At 32.4% G+C, this 14,232-nt stretch overlaps 1 protein-coding gene across 3 annotated transcripts in view; it reads left to right on the top strand.

Moving 5' to 3' along the window:
• LOC149926369 (dual 3',5'-cyclic-AMP and -GMP phosphodiesterase 11-like) overlaps positions 1–14,232 on the top strand; it is a 52,957-nt gene that overhangs the window by 27,600 nt on the left and 11,125 nt on the right. The gene's annotated exons all lie outside the window — the stretch shown is intronic.

Below are 14,232 nucleotides of genomic sequence, written 5' to 3'. Positions count from 1 at the left end.
CCCTATATTTTAACTCAAACATCTGAATAAATAGGCGAAACTATAAAGTCCAGGGGGGGCTGAAAAGATGTTAGTCACGTGACTTTTTGCAGAACTGCAGCGCCATCTATCCTAAGAAATACGAATTCATTTTATTTTGCTAATGGCGGTTTAAATTTTAATCGATTCATCTAAATTATCTAATTATTATTTAAAACATTTGGTAAAAGAAAGGTGTAAGCATCTGAAAGGAATAAATATTTCTTCACCATCGCACGGCCAACTATGAGCACAAGTTACCGAATCGAAGTTGGCTGTGAAATGGTAGTCACGTGATTTTGTTTTCCCATTTTAACAAGTTGGTTAAGACCAGATTTACTTTATAGTTTCGCCTATTAAAATAGTTGATATTTTACCCTTAGAAGTCTTCATATTGTCCTAGTTTTTAAAGATGCTTATTTCCAACACTGTTCGCCGATCGTTTTCGATTATTTCTATCGGTTATCAACTTTATTTTGAATATTATTATAAACAACCGTTTTATCTTATTGTATAATTAATTTTCTCCTATTTCTTCCTATTTTTTCCCTAATTTTCTCCTATTTCTTCCTATTTTTTCCCTAATTTTCTCCTATTTCTTCCTATTTTTTCCCTAATTTTCTTCCTATTTCTTCCTATTTTTTCCCTAATTTTCTCCTATTTCTTCCTATTTTTTCCCTAATTTTCTCCTATTTCTTCCTATTTTTTCCCTAATTTTCTCCTATTTCTTCCTATTTTTTCCCTAATTTTCTCCTATTTCTTCCTATTTTTTCCCTAATTTTCTCCTATTTCTTCCTATTTTTTCCCTAATTTTCTCCTATTTCTTCCTATTTTTTCCCTAATTTTCTCCTATTTCTTCCTATTTTTTCCCTAATTTTCTCCTATTTCTTCCTATTTTTTCCCTAATTTTCTCCTATTTCTTCCTATTTTTTCCCTAATTTTCTCCTATTTCTTCCTATTTTTTCCCTAATTTTCTCCTATTTCTTCCTATTTTTTCCCTAATTTTCTTCCTATTTCTTCCTTTCCCCCCATTTTTCTTTCTATATATTTTCCTATATTTCACTGATAAATTTCCTATAATTCCATTAAAGGAATTTAAAATATTCTGACTATTTCTATCGGTTATCAACTTTATTTTGAATATTATTATAAACAACCGTTTTATCTTATTGTATAATTAATTTTCTCCTATTTCTTCCTATTTTTTCCCTAATTTTCTCCTATTTCTTCCTATTTTTTCCCTAATTTTCTCCTATTTCTTCCTATTTTTTCCCTAATTTTCTTCCTATTTCTTCCTATTTTTTCCCTAATTTTCTCCTATTTCTTCCTATTTTTTCCCTAATTTTCTCCTATTTCTTCCTATTTTTTCCCTAATTTTCTCCTATTTCTTCCTATTTTTTCCCTAATTTTCTCCTATTTCTTCCTATTTTTTCCCTAATTTTCTCCTATTTCTTCCTATTTTTTCCCTAATTTTCTCCTATTTCTTCCTATTTTTTCCCTAATTTTCTCCTATTTCTTCCTATTTTTTCCCTAATTTTCTCCTATTTCTTCCTATTTTTTCCCTAATTTTCTCCTATTTCTTCCTATTTTTTCCCTAATTTTCTCCTATTTCTTCCTATTTTTTCCCTAATTTTCTCCTATTTCTTCCTATTTTTTCCCTAATTTTCTTCCTATTTCTTCCTTTCCCCCCATTTTTCTTTCTATATATTTTCCTATATTTCACTGATAAATTTCCTATAATTCCATTAAAGGAATTTAAAATATTCTGACTATTTCTATCGGTTATCAACTTTATTTTGAATATTATTATAAACAACCGTTTTATCTTATTGTATAATTAATTTTCTCCTATTTCTTCCTATTTTTTCCCTAATTTTCTCCTATTTCTTCCTATTTTTTCCCTAATTTTCTCCTATTTCTTCCTATTTTTTCCCTAATTTTCTTCCTATTTCTTCCTATTTTTTCCCTAATTTTCTCCTATTTCTTCCTATTTTTTCCCTAATTTTCTCCTATTTCTTCCTATTTTTTCCCTAATTTTCTCCTATTTCTTCCTATTTTTTCCCTAATTTTCTCCTATTTCTTCCTATTTTTTCCCTAATTTTCTCCTATTTCTTCCTATTTTTTCCCTAATTTTCTCCTATTTCTTCCTATTTTTTCCCTAATTTTCTCCTATTTCTTCCTATTTTTTCCCTAATTTTCTCCTATTTCTTCCTATTTTTTCCCTAATTTTCTCCTATTTCTTCCTATTTTTTCCCTAATTTTCTCCTATTTCTTCCTATTTTTTCCCTAATTTTCTCCTATTTCTTCCTATTTTTTCCCTAATTTTCTCCTATTTCTTCCTATTTTTTCCCTAATTTTCTCCTATTTCTTCCTATTTTTTCCCTAATTTTCTCCTATTTCTTCCTATTTTTTCCCTAATTTTCTCCTATTTCTTCCTATTTTTTCCCTAATTTTCTCCTATTTCTTCCTATTTTTTCCCTAATTTTCTCCTATTTCTTCCTATTTTTTCCCTAATTTTCTCCTATTTCTTCCTATTTTTTCCCTAATTTTCTCCTATTTCTTCCTATTTTTTCCCTAATTTTCTTCCTATTTCTTCCTTTCCCCCCATTTTTCTTTCTATATATTTTCCTATATTTCACTGATAAATTTCCTATAATTCCATTAAAGGAATTTAAAATATTCTGACTATTTCTATCGGTTATCAACTTTATTTTGAATATTATTATAAACAACCGTTTTATCTTATTGTATAATTAATTTTCTCCTATTTCTTCCTATTTTTTCCCTAATTTTCTCCTATTTCTTCCTATTTTTTCCCTAATTTTCTCCTATTTCTTCCTATTTTTTCCCTAATTTTCTTCCTATTTCTTCCTATTTTTTCCCTAATTTTCTCCTATTTCTTCCTATTTTTTCCCTAATTTTCTCCTATTTCTTCCTATTTTTTCCCTAATTTTCTCCTATTTCTTCCTATTTTTTCCCTAATTTTCTCCTATTTCTTCCTATTTTTTCCCTAATTTTCTCCTATTTCTTCCTATTTTTTCCCTAATTTTCTCCTATTTCTTCCTATTTTTTCCCTAATTTTCTCCTATTTCTTCCTATTTTTTCCCTAATTTTCTCCTATTTCTTCCTATTTTTTCCCTAATTTTCTCCTATTTCTTCCTATTTTTTCCCTAATTTTCTCCTATTTCTTCCTATTTTTTCCCTAATTTTCTCCTATTTCTTCCTATTTTTTCCCTAATTTTCTCCTATTTCTTCCTATTTTTTCCCTAATTTTCTCCTATTTCTTCCTATTTTTTCCCTAATTTTCTCCTATTTCTTCCTATTTTTTCCCTAATTTTCTCCTATTTCTTCCTATTTTTTCCCTAATTTTCTCCTATTTCTTCCTATTTTTTCCCTAATTTTCTCCTATTTCTTCCTATTTTTTCCCTAATTTTCTCCTATTTCTTCCTATTTTTTCCCTAATTTTCTCCTATTTCTTCCTATTTTTTCCCTAATTTTCTTCCTATTTCTTCCTTTCCCCCCATTTTTCTTTCTATATATTTTCCTATATTTCACTGATAAATTTCCTATAATTCCATTAAAGGAATTTAAAATATTCTGACTATTTCTATCGGTTATCAACTTTATTTTGAATATTATTATAAACAACCGTTTTATCTTATTGTATAATTAATTTTCTCCTATTTCTTCCTATTTTTTCCCTAATTTTCTCCTATTTCTTCCTATTTTTTCCCTAATTTTCTCCTATTTCTTCCTATTTTTTCCCTAATTTTCTTCCTATTTCTTCCTATTTTTTCCCTAATTTTCTCCTATTTCTTCCTATTTTTTCCCTAATTTTCTCCTATTTCTTCCTATTTTTTCCCTAATTTTCTCCTATTTCTTCCTATTTTTTCCCTAATTTTCTCCTATTTCTTCCTATTTTTTCCCTAATTTTCTCCTATTTCTTCCTATTTTTTCCCTAATTTTCTCCTATTTCTTCCTATTTTTTCCCTAATTTTCTCCTATTTCTTCCTATTTTTTCCCTAATTTTCTCCTATTTCTTCCTATTTTTTCCCTAATTTTCTCCTATTTCTTCCTATTTTTTCCCTAATTTTCTCCTATTTCTTCCTATTTTTTCCCTAATTTTCTCCTATTTCTTCCTATTTTTTCCCTAATTTTCTCCTATTTCTTCCTATTTTTTCCCTAATTTTCTCCTATTTCTTCCTATTTTTTCCCTAATTTTCTCCTATTTCTTCCTATTTTTTCCCTAATTTTCTCCTATTTCTTCCTATTTTTTCCCTAATTTTCTTCCTATTTCTTCCTTTCCCCCCATTTTTCTTTCTATATATTTTCCTATATTTCACTGATAAATTTCCTATAATTCCATTAAAGGAATTTAAAATATTCTGACTATTTCTATCGGTTATCAACTTTATTTTGAATATTATTATAAACAACCGTTTTATCTTATTGTATAATTAATTTTCTCCTATTTCTTCCTATTTTTTCCCTAATTTTCTCCTATTTCTTCCTATTTTTTCCCTAATTTTCTCCTATTTCTTCCTATTTTTTCCCTAATTTTCTTCCTATTTCTTCCTATTTTTTCCCTAATTTTCTCCTATTTCTTCCTATTTTTTCCCTAATTTTCTTCCTATATTTTCCTTTCCCCCCATTTTTCTTTCTATATATTTTCCTATATTTCACTGATAAATTTCCTATAATTCCATTAAAGGAATTTAAAATATTCTGACTATTTCTATCGGTTATCAACTTAATTTTTAATGTTATTCCCCCTTTAAATAATTTTGACAACCGTTTTCTCTTATTGTATAATTAATTTCCTCCTATTTCTTCCTCCCCCCCCCAATTTTCTTCCTATATTTTCCTTTCCCCCCAATTTTCTTCCTATATATTTTCCTATACTTCACTGATAAATTTCCTATAATAGGCGCTTAAATAAAACATCTTCCCAGAAATTGCCAAGAAGTAATATTTCCGACAGCCAGGACTCATAAGTTACTATTTATATAGTGCTTGTTGAAATATTAGAAAGCTGGAAACTTTCTCGAACGTAACATCGTTTTTTTGCTAAGCCTTAACATGCCAAAAAAAGTTACCTGGTTAAAAGGAAACACTTGTTGCATACCGTACTACAAAAGTAATACGTTTAGTTCGAAAGGAATTAGTTTTCATCTTTTTCCGAAAGATAATTTTATACGAAATGGATTAACTCTGCCTCCATGAGAAGCTTTAAAATTGCCCGGTATTATAAAAATATTACATATAATTTTAATTATTTATACCATAAGAGGATGATAATAATAATAATATTATCTTCTTATACTTAGTTTTAGTAACCTAATATATTTTACCTTAAAATATATTATCGAAAATTAACATTAGTAGGTATGTTCCTTATACACGTGAGCCGACGCGTTTCTTATCTGACGCAAAATTCTCATGAGGGCAAAAACGCGTCTCTGATTGGCTTAAATCTGACTTTTTGGCTAGCCATTCTAACCGTTTAACCGACCGACCGGAAATAGCTCCTTCCCAGATGAATTTGGAGAGGGGAGTAGAAAGCGAGTATCTTTTATTGAAACGTCCATTCCTTTAAAGGAATTTAAAATATTCTGTGGTCACCCTGGGATTCCTGATTTGAATCAATATCAAGGCAAAGTGTGAACTCGGCTTCTAGTTGTTTGCCTCCCAAAAGCCAGTTCGGCTGATCGAAAATCCAACACCGGCCCAAAAAAATATTTCTTTTCATTGAAAGACTTCAATAAAGAGGGAAGTACGGCTTGTCGAGGGGGACGCTTGGAAGACTCGGAAGGGGATCGAAATGATGAAATCGGAGGAAACCGCCAGAAATGACCGAAATGATGAATTCGATTTTTAAGCGGCGCGTCCCCGGGGATGGCGGCGGAAGCGTTTTAAAGGCCTCAATCTTACGACCTTTGACCTTTTGGGATCATTTATAAATAGAAAATTGCGTATCCGCGTCTCATTTCAATCTCTCGTGGCTTCCGCTCAAAATAGTCGCTTCACTCGCTTCTTGGAAGTTGGGACGACCCAAAATATACATTTTCATTATTTTCGATTCTGCAGGGTTGCCACAGGATATGGACTAGTCGGACTGTTTTGAAAATTGGCCTAAATATTTCATTAATTTTATATTTGGTAAAACGTCGGGAATTTTTTTTTAAATAGGTACAATTATTAAGGGAACTAAAGTTTTTAAATAGTCGGTAAATTTTATTTTTAAAATTCGGGAAATTTTAAAATAGGCCTAATTATTAAGGGAAATTTAATTTTTAAAAAGTCGGTATATTTTAGTTTTTAAAATTCTGGAAATTTATAAAAAGGCCTAATTATTCAGAGAATTTTAGTTCTTAAAAAGTCGGAAAATTTAAAAATAGGCCTAATTATTCAGGGAATTTAAGTTATAAAAAATCTGGAAATTTTAAGTTTTTAAAATTTGGTAAATTTTGAAATAGGCCTAATTATTAAAGGAAATTTAGTTTTTAAAATTCGGGAAATTTTGAAATTGGCCTAAACAAAATTCTTAGTTTTTCCATTTCAATGGCAATTATATTCTGTAATAAATGTTTTTTTTTTAACTCAAAAATATGGTCTACTTTGATATATTAAGTTAACCATGCTTTAAATCTGGAAATTTAATTAGAAAACTAAAAAAATACATAATAATAGTGTTGTTAATTTTCCGGAAAAATTAAATGCGGAAAAATAAAAAAATTGAAACATAAACTTTTTATCGATATAAAATATCTAATATCAGTAAACATGCTACAAAACATTAATAGTGTTACACTGTTAATCAGTTTAAACTAGTCTAGAGGTTTAGTTTTACTTTTAGATTCGAAAAAATGAGGCGAAAATTCCGCTTAATTTAAATATAAAATTAAAAAATATTTGACTAATCATGGAATGGAAACTTTTTATTTTCTTCGGAAAAATACGGAAAATGTTTTCGACTTACAACACTAAAGGTAATCTAATTTATAATATGTCAAAAACAAATGAATAAAAAAGTTTCGTTTTGGTTACTTTTTGGTTAATTTTGGTAACTATTTTCATAAACATATAGACTAACTTTGAGGATCATAACTGGATTTAGTAAAGCTCTAAAAAATAATTAATTTAGATGGAATTCAGAAACTGCGTTTTCCTACCTTTTTGTGGAATAAGGGAAGGGTGCTATTTATATTCAAATCAAATTTAATTACGCCCTACCGATAGCCAGCAATTCTTTTTAATAGCTCATCCCCGAGTAATGTCCCCCTGAAACCGAGTTTATCTCTCGGATATCGAGAATATCTTCCCCCATTTAATTAGTTGAAATGCACCTCATTGGTAAACCTTTCGGGCTAGCCACAACCAGCTTCGCCCCCCTGCAGAAAAAATTATATTTAAAAAATAAAATGTATAATTTTCTCACGATATCATTTTGGGAGAAGATCTAGTTTTTTTTTCTCTTCAAAATTTTAATAGTATCTCCTTTTCCAAAGATACACTTCTAAATATTTTTCTTCGATTTGGCCGGGGGAGGGGGAGACCAGGCATTCACCGGTTTTAGTGCGCCAAATCGTAGGTAGCGCCGCCGCTATAAAGGGAAACATTTTATACATTTCGCTTTGGTTGATACCATTTACAAAAGTTTCTACAAATTGGCCCAAATGGATAATATACACAGGGTATCGTCGGTGTCTGTTCCAGGCATATCAAAATTAAATTAAATTAATTTTAAATTAAAGCAAATTAAATTAATTTGAAATTAAAGCAAATTAAATTAATTTGAAATTAAAGCTCATTACATTAAATTCAGATAAAATTTAAGTTAATTTCGTATTAATTTAATTTAATTAAAAATAAAGCTAATGATAATTAAATTTAAGTTTATTAAAATTAAAGCTAATTATATTATATTCATATGAAATTTAAGTTAATTAAAATTAAAGCTAATTATATTATATTCATATGAAATTTCAATTTCGTATTAATTTAATTTAATTAAAATTAATTAAATCGACATGAAATTAAAATTAAATAAATGGATATGAAATTAAATAAATGGATATGAAATTATTAATTAAGTTAATTTATAAATTAATAAAAGTAATAATGAGATTAAAAATAAGAAATGAATAGTAAAATGTAGATGGCGACTTCAGCACCGAACTATATTTGGCCCTTGGGCAACTTGTTGACTCTTCGAGAGAAGATGAGTTTTGAATGTATGGAATTGCACGCGTCTGTTATTTGAGCCATTCATCTGTCCCGGAAAAAGAAAGTGAGATGACAGCAAACGAAATATTTTCCGCTACCTGCTACCACTATCTGAAACTTTGGTAATGGTGGCAGGTGATAGGAGAACAGGCAAAATTAAAATTTTGGGATGACTTACGCTATGCTCTCGCTGTCTATCCATTACTAAAGGTTTTAATTTTTATAATTTTAATTTATAATTTTTATAATTTTAATTTATAATTTTTATAATTTTAATTTATAATTTTTATAATTTTTAATTTTAATTGTTTATGTAAATTTACGAGGTTCATAGAGACCTGGAAAACCTGGAAATATCGGATAATACGTTTACCGACTGAAAAGTCAGGGAATTTTTTAATCTAATATTGGTTATTAAAGTTATTAAACCAAATTTAAATTTCTATAAAACGTTTTTTAATTGCGTAAGAAAATTAAAAGTGTAAATTTAATAGCCAACATGTATCGGATATTCTGTGGTAGAAAGCCCGCCTGTCGTGCAGGAGGGCTCTGGTTCGAATCGCACCCGATACCCGAAATTTGAAAAAAAAAAAAAAATACTACACCCTTGACCAAAAGAGGGCGCTTTTGGACAAAACCTTTCCCTAATTCCAAGAAACTGTGAACGCGGTGATTACACTTTGCCCCGAAAATGCGTACACATTCACAGACAGACAGACAGACAGACCCACAGACACACACCCCACCTACAAACACGGTGATTTAAAAACCCCTCCTAGGGTACATAGTGCCCTCGGAGAGGTAAAAATTGAAGTCTCAAACAGTAGCATTGGTAACTTCTTTTAGAATAAAGTAGTGTTGTAAGTCGGAAAATTTTCCGTATTTTTCCGAAAAAAATCAAAAAGGTTTTAAGGTTTTCTCACCTTGTTTAGTCTAATATTGTTTGCAATTTTAAATAAAGCGGCATTTTCGCCTCATTTTTTCGAATCTAAAAGTAAAACTAAGCCTCTAGACTAGTTTAAACTGATTAATAATGTAACACTATTAATGTTTTGTAGTATGTTTACTGGTAACAGACATTTTATATCGATAAAAAGTTAAAAACCCTTAAAAAGTAATTTGTTTCAATTTTGTATTTTTCCGATTGGCGGGAAATTAACAACTCTAGAATAAAGAATGCTTACGTTAGTTAGGGCGTACTACTCCTTTTGTCAATAATATAACATGTTAATAATAGTAGTTCCTACCTGGATATATCACTTGGAAAAAATCTGACCAGAAAAGATTTTGCGGCAGCAGCGCTGCTTCCGCGAAGTTAGGGGAGAATTTCCGAAACTCCCGTAACACGTAGCCTTCTACAAGGCAGAACCCGCTGAACCCGTAACAAACACTTGGCAAATGCACGCGTTAGAGTGATATATCCAGGTACAATTATTTATCCAAGGTAGAATTATCTTAGCGCGCGCGATTTGAACGAGCATTAGAAAATAGCTAAATTAAGTGACGTGAGAGCTACATTAAAACGAGCGGGCCATGTTACTAGGAGCAACAAACACAACTCCCCACACAAGGAGAACGCAACCCGTCAAAAGTTGTGGATTTTCTCGCGTACAATTTTCATTGGTTAGACGCTTTAGCGCCTGCTGCCGTCGGAAGGGGAAAATTTTGAAATTGTCTTCCCCCCTGCCCGTAAAACGTGCAGTGTAAAGGCTCGTCCAATGAAATTTGTACCAACACTGCGTTAGCGTGTTTAAAGGCTAGCCGCGTTCTCCTTGTGTTTGTTGCTCCTAGATAGAAAGAACCATTCTTAAAATGATTGTGGCCTTTAATCAACATGGTAGGGGACAACTTGTTTCATGCGGAGCGCGCGTCAGGTCGGCGTCAGCCGGGGAAAGATCCTACTTGGGACGTGCGCCGAGATAACTCTTCGTATGTGCAAAGCATAGCTCGGAAATTGCGCTCGACTTGTAATTATTTAAAAGGGTGTACGTTTATGACTGCGCGTTCGATTCGCAACTATTAAACCCACACCGGCTCACCCCAACGCAACCTCACCTGGCGCCGTCCCTGCAAATACCAGGTTAATCGTTTTTACACCCCATAACCAAATCGGGGGACCCCCTTCGTAATAATTACCAAGGCATGAAAAATTAAAGCCATTCACCGAAAGACGTTTTTACGCCCGAGAACTATTAAAAATAAGCGAAAGAATACCTCGAAACGTTTCTGAAGGGCCTATTCGCACGACACTGCGTTGTTGGACAACCCGGGCTGCAAACGCTCGGGCCAAGTTTGAAACCGAGGCTTAGCTTCAAATATTGAAATTTATTATGGAAATGTTACGATACTCCTCGCAAACTTGTAGTCCTAGCTTTATTCTGAAAAAGGTTTCCCTATACGCTTTCGAAGGGTAACTTAATCTATTTTTCGTACGCACCCTTTCGATTACCTAAAATTAGTGTTGTTAATTTTTAAAAATGAAATGCGGAAAAATTTTCAGAAATGTTTTCGCAATTCGGAAAAATAAAAAATTAAACTTCTTAAGGGTTTTTAATGTTTTTAACTTTTTATTGATATAAAATGTCAGTAAACATTCTACAAAACATTAATAGTGTTACATTGTTAATCAGTTTAAACTAGTTTATAGGTTTAGTTTTACTTTTAGATTTGAAAAAATTAGGCGAAAATGCCGCTTTATTTAAATTTGCAAACAATATATTAGACTAATCATGGAATGAAAAAAAAATCGTTAAAATACGGGAAATTTTCCGGATAATTAAATGATAATATTAATATAAAATACATTAGTATTAGGATTATTTTAAAAATTACGTGTAATATTTTTTCGGCGGTTAAAGGGGCACGAAATCATTTGTGAAAACTGCCTGAATTTGAGATAGATCCGCCCCCTTTCGTAGCTTGCGATGGCATTCTCAAGCCCATTTTCCCCCAATTCAAACAATTCCGCGGCCTTTTAAAGCTCCAAATCTCGGGTCCAAAGTTCTTCGAAAATGCGCGCTCGTGTGAATAGAGCTTTAGACGAACCTTTTGCCATCTCTCGTACCTGAGTGGAATATTTTTTCATTAGCGCTCTTCAACGTCGATTAGCTCGCTCTTGGCCATATTTTTTGCCGGAGAATCTCCTTTTTATGCGCGATTGTAATCTCAACTCATTTCTCTTCGCCGTTTTGATTAATGCTTACGAGGCTCTTGTTCGTAAATTGGAAATTTAGCCCTACGCGCGTTAAATCTTTCGAACTATGGTTCCCCCCAAGAAGATTATCTATACTGTTAATTTAAAATTCGTGGTTTCGCGCGAAATAACTCGTCCCGAGCGTTTTTTTCCCCGACATGACTCTATAATTTACACACCTGACTTAGTGAGAGGGCCAATTTTGTAATCAATATTTCATATCGACAAAAAAAGACTCTTCTTCGCTACCGTAGAAGGGAATTTTGCCCTGACTGGCTTCCTGGGCTGAGACGAATAATTTAAAGGGTCGCTTTTGAAGAGAGAAACATATAAATATTGAACGCTTCTTGATGGTTTTATTAGACCCGGATAATGGTCGCTAATCTAATATTGATGATTATTTCGGATTTTTAATGGACTTTATCGGGGCGCAATTTTTAAGAAATTATCGAGAAAATTATCTACTCTTTTGGGGTTGCGTAGGTTGATGATTTATTTTTCCTCGTTGATAGTTAGTTTAGCCTCTTGGAAAATTCCACGGAGAGATTTGGTTAAGCATTATTAAAACCACTCTCCTACGTTATGACTTACGGGTCATCGAGAAATTGTTAAACGTTTAAGGAAAATTCACATGAGCCCACATTATCAGGGTTGCCACAGTACCTGGAAAACATGGAATTCATAGAAAAGTCAGGGCAATTGAATATGGGTCTAAAAGTACAGGGAAATTGAATATGGGTCTAAACGTCGGGAAATTGGAATATGAGTCTAAACGTCGGGGAAATTGAATATGGGTCTAAACGTCGGGGAAATTGAATATGGGTCTAAACGTCGGCGAAATTGAATATGGGTCTAAACGTCGGCGAAATTGAATATGGGTCTAAACGTCGGGGAAATTGAATATGGGTCTAAACGTCGGGAAATTGGAATATGGGTCTAAAAGTACAGGGCAATTGAATATGGGTCTAAAAGTATAGGGCAATTGAATATGGGTCTAAAAGTATAGGGCAATTGAATATGGGTCTAAAAGTCGGGGAAATTGGAATATGGGTCTAAAAGTCGGGGAAATTGGAATATGGGTCTAAACGTCGGGGAAATTGAATATGGGTCTAAAAGTCGGGGAAATTGGAATATGGGTCTAAACGTCGGGGAAATTGAATATGGGTCTAAACGTCGGGGAAATTGAATATGGGTCTAAACGTCGGGGAAATTGAATATGGGTCTAAACGTCGGCGAAATTGAATATGGGTCTAAACGTCGGCGAAATTGAATATGGGTCTAAAAGTACAGGGAAATTGGAATATGGGTCTAAAAGTACAGGGAAATTGGAATATGGGTCTAAAATTTATGGAATTTTGAAAATTAGTCTTAAAATCAGGAAATTGTCAGGTAATTTATTTTCGGATGCAAATAGAAAACCTTTACTAAAATATAGCTTAAAAATTTTGCGAATAAAGTTGTTCCCAAATGTTGGCTTTTTCGAATTGGCCTTCAAATGATGCCATTGGAATTCCTTGATTAAAAATAATCATATTTATTAGAAATAAGAGAATCTGCTTGGAAACGGATTTTTACGGACATTTACCAAAATCCCGTACACTTTGTCTAAAATAGCAAAATTTTTTAACTCTCTCTATGGTAAATTAACATTGAAATCCCAAAATAACTTCAAAAAGTAATGATAAAATCGCCAAAATCGCTACCAAATCCCGAAATCCCGTACAAAATAATTGCAAGTGTCCGACCCCTCGGATTTTTACAATGGTAACCGCGTAAATCAGATTAATCTTTTATTTTCGCAATATTTGAAATCGGAAATGGTCGGGAATGATAAAAGTATTTCAAATAGATTGAGATCATAAATTATTTAATCGGGAATGGGAATGGAGATTGTTTCGTCGGGAATGGAAATGGAGATTGTTTCGTCGGGAATGGAAATGGAGATTGTTTCGTCGGGAATGGAAATGGAGATTGTTTCGTCGGGAATGGAAATTTAGATTGTTTCGTCGGGAATGGGAATGGAGATGGTTTCGTCGGGAATGGGAATGGAGATGGTTTCGTCGGGAATGGGAATGGAGATGGTTTCGTCGGGAATGGGAATGGAGATGGTTTCGTCGGGAATGGGAATGGAGATGGTTTCGTCGGGAATGGGAATGGAGATGGTTTCGTCGGGAATGGGAATGGAGATGGTTTCGTCGGGAATGGGAATGGAGATTGTTTCGTCGGGAATGGGAATGGAGATTGGTAACGTTTCTGCTTCCACTGTCAATTCATCCGACGTTATAACCATCCTCGCAAGATCAGTTGATGGGACAATTTTATCTTCCCGAGCATCTATTTCGAAATCTTTTGTTTTTCTTTAAAAATCAATTTTTCAATTACCGTGTAGCTGCCATATTTGATACTAACCCCCGATAAATATATCCCGTTCATCCGCTTAAGATGATTGGAAAAAAGGGATTTCAATTACTTTCTAATAGGATTTGGTCGGTAAGCGAAGTCCCCTGGGAAAGTAGTTTCCAAAAGAAAAAAGTGAAACAGTGGGGTTCAATTTCAATTCCTTCTCCGTAAGACTGTATCTTTCAGTCGATCCTCAGTTTTTCGCTGAGCTATTTTTCATCCTTTTTTTTGGGGAGCTGTCACTTACATACAACGAAAAAAAACCAGAGCTCCTGTCTGTGATAGTTTTATTTCCTCTTTCAAAACTAAGGATTATCTCCGAGACATTGTTGATAGATCTTGTAACGTAAGAAACAAGATAAAAATAAAGAATTGAAACCAGATACCCCTGTTAA

Source organism: Leiobunum rupestre, chromosome 9, assembly GCF_980474605.1.
Source record: "Leiobunum rupestre chromosome 9, qqLeiRupe1.1.hap1, whole genome shotgun sequence".
NCBI classification, from domain to species: Eukaryota; Metazoa; Arthropoda; class Arachnida; order Opiliones; family Sclerosomatidae; genus Leiobunum; species Leiobunum rupestre.
This window is presented reverse-complemented; position numbering and strand designations above follow the sequence as displayed.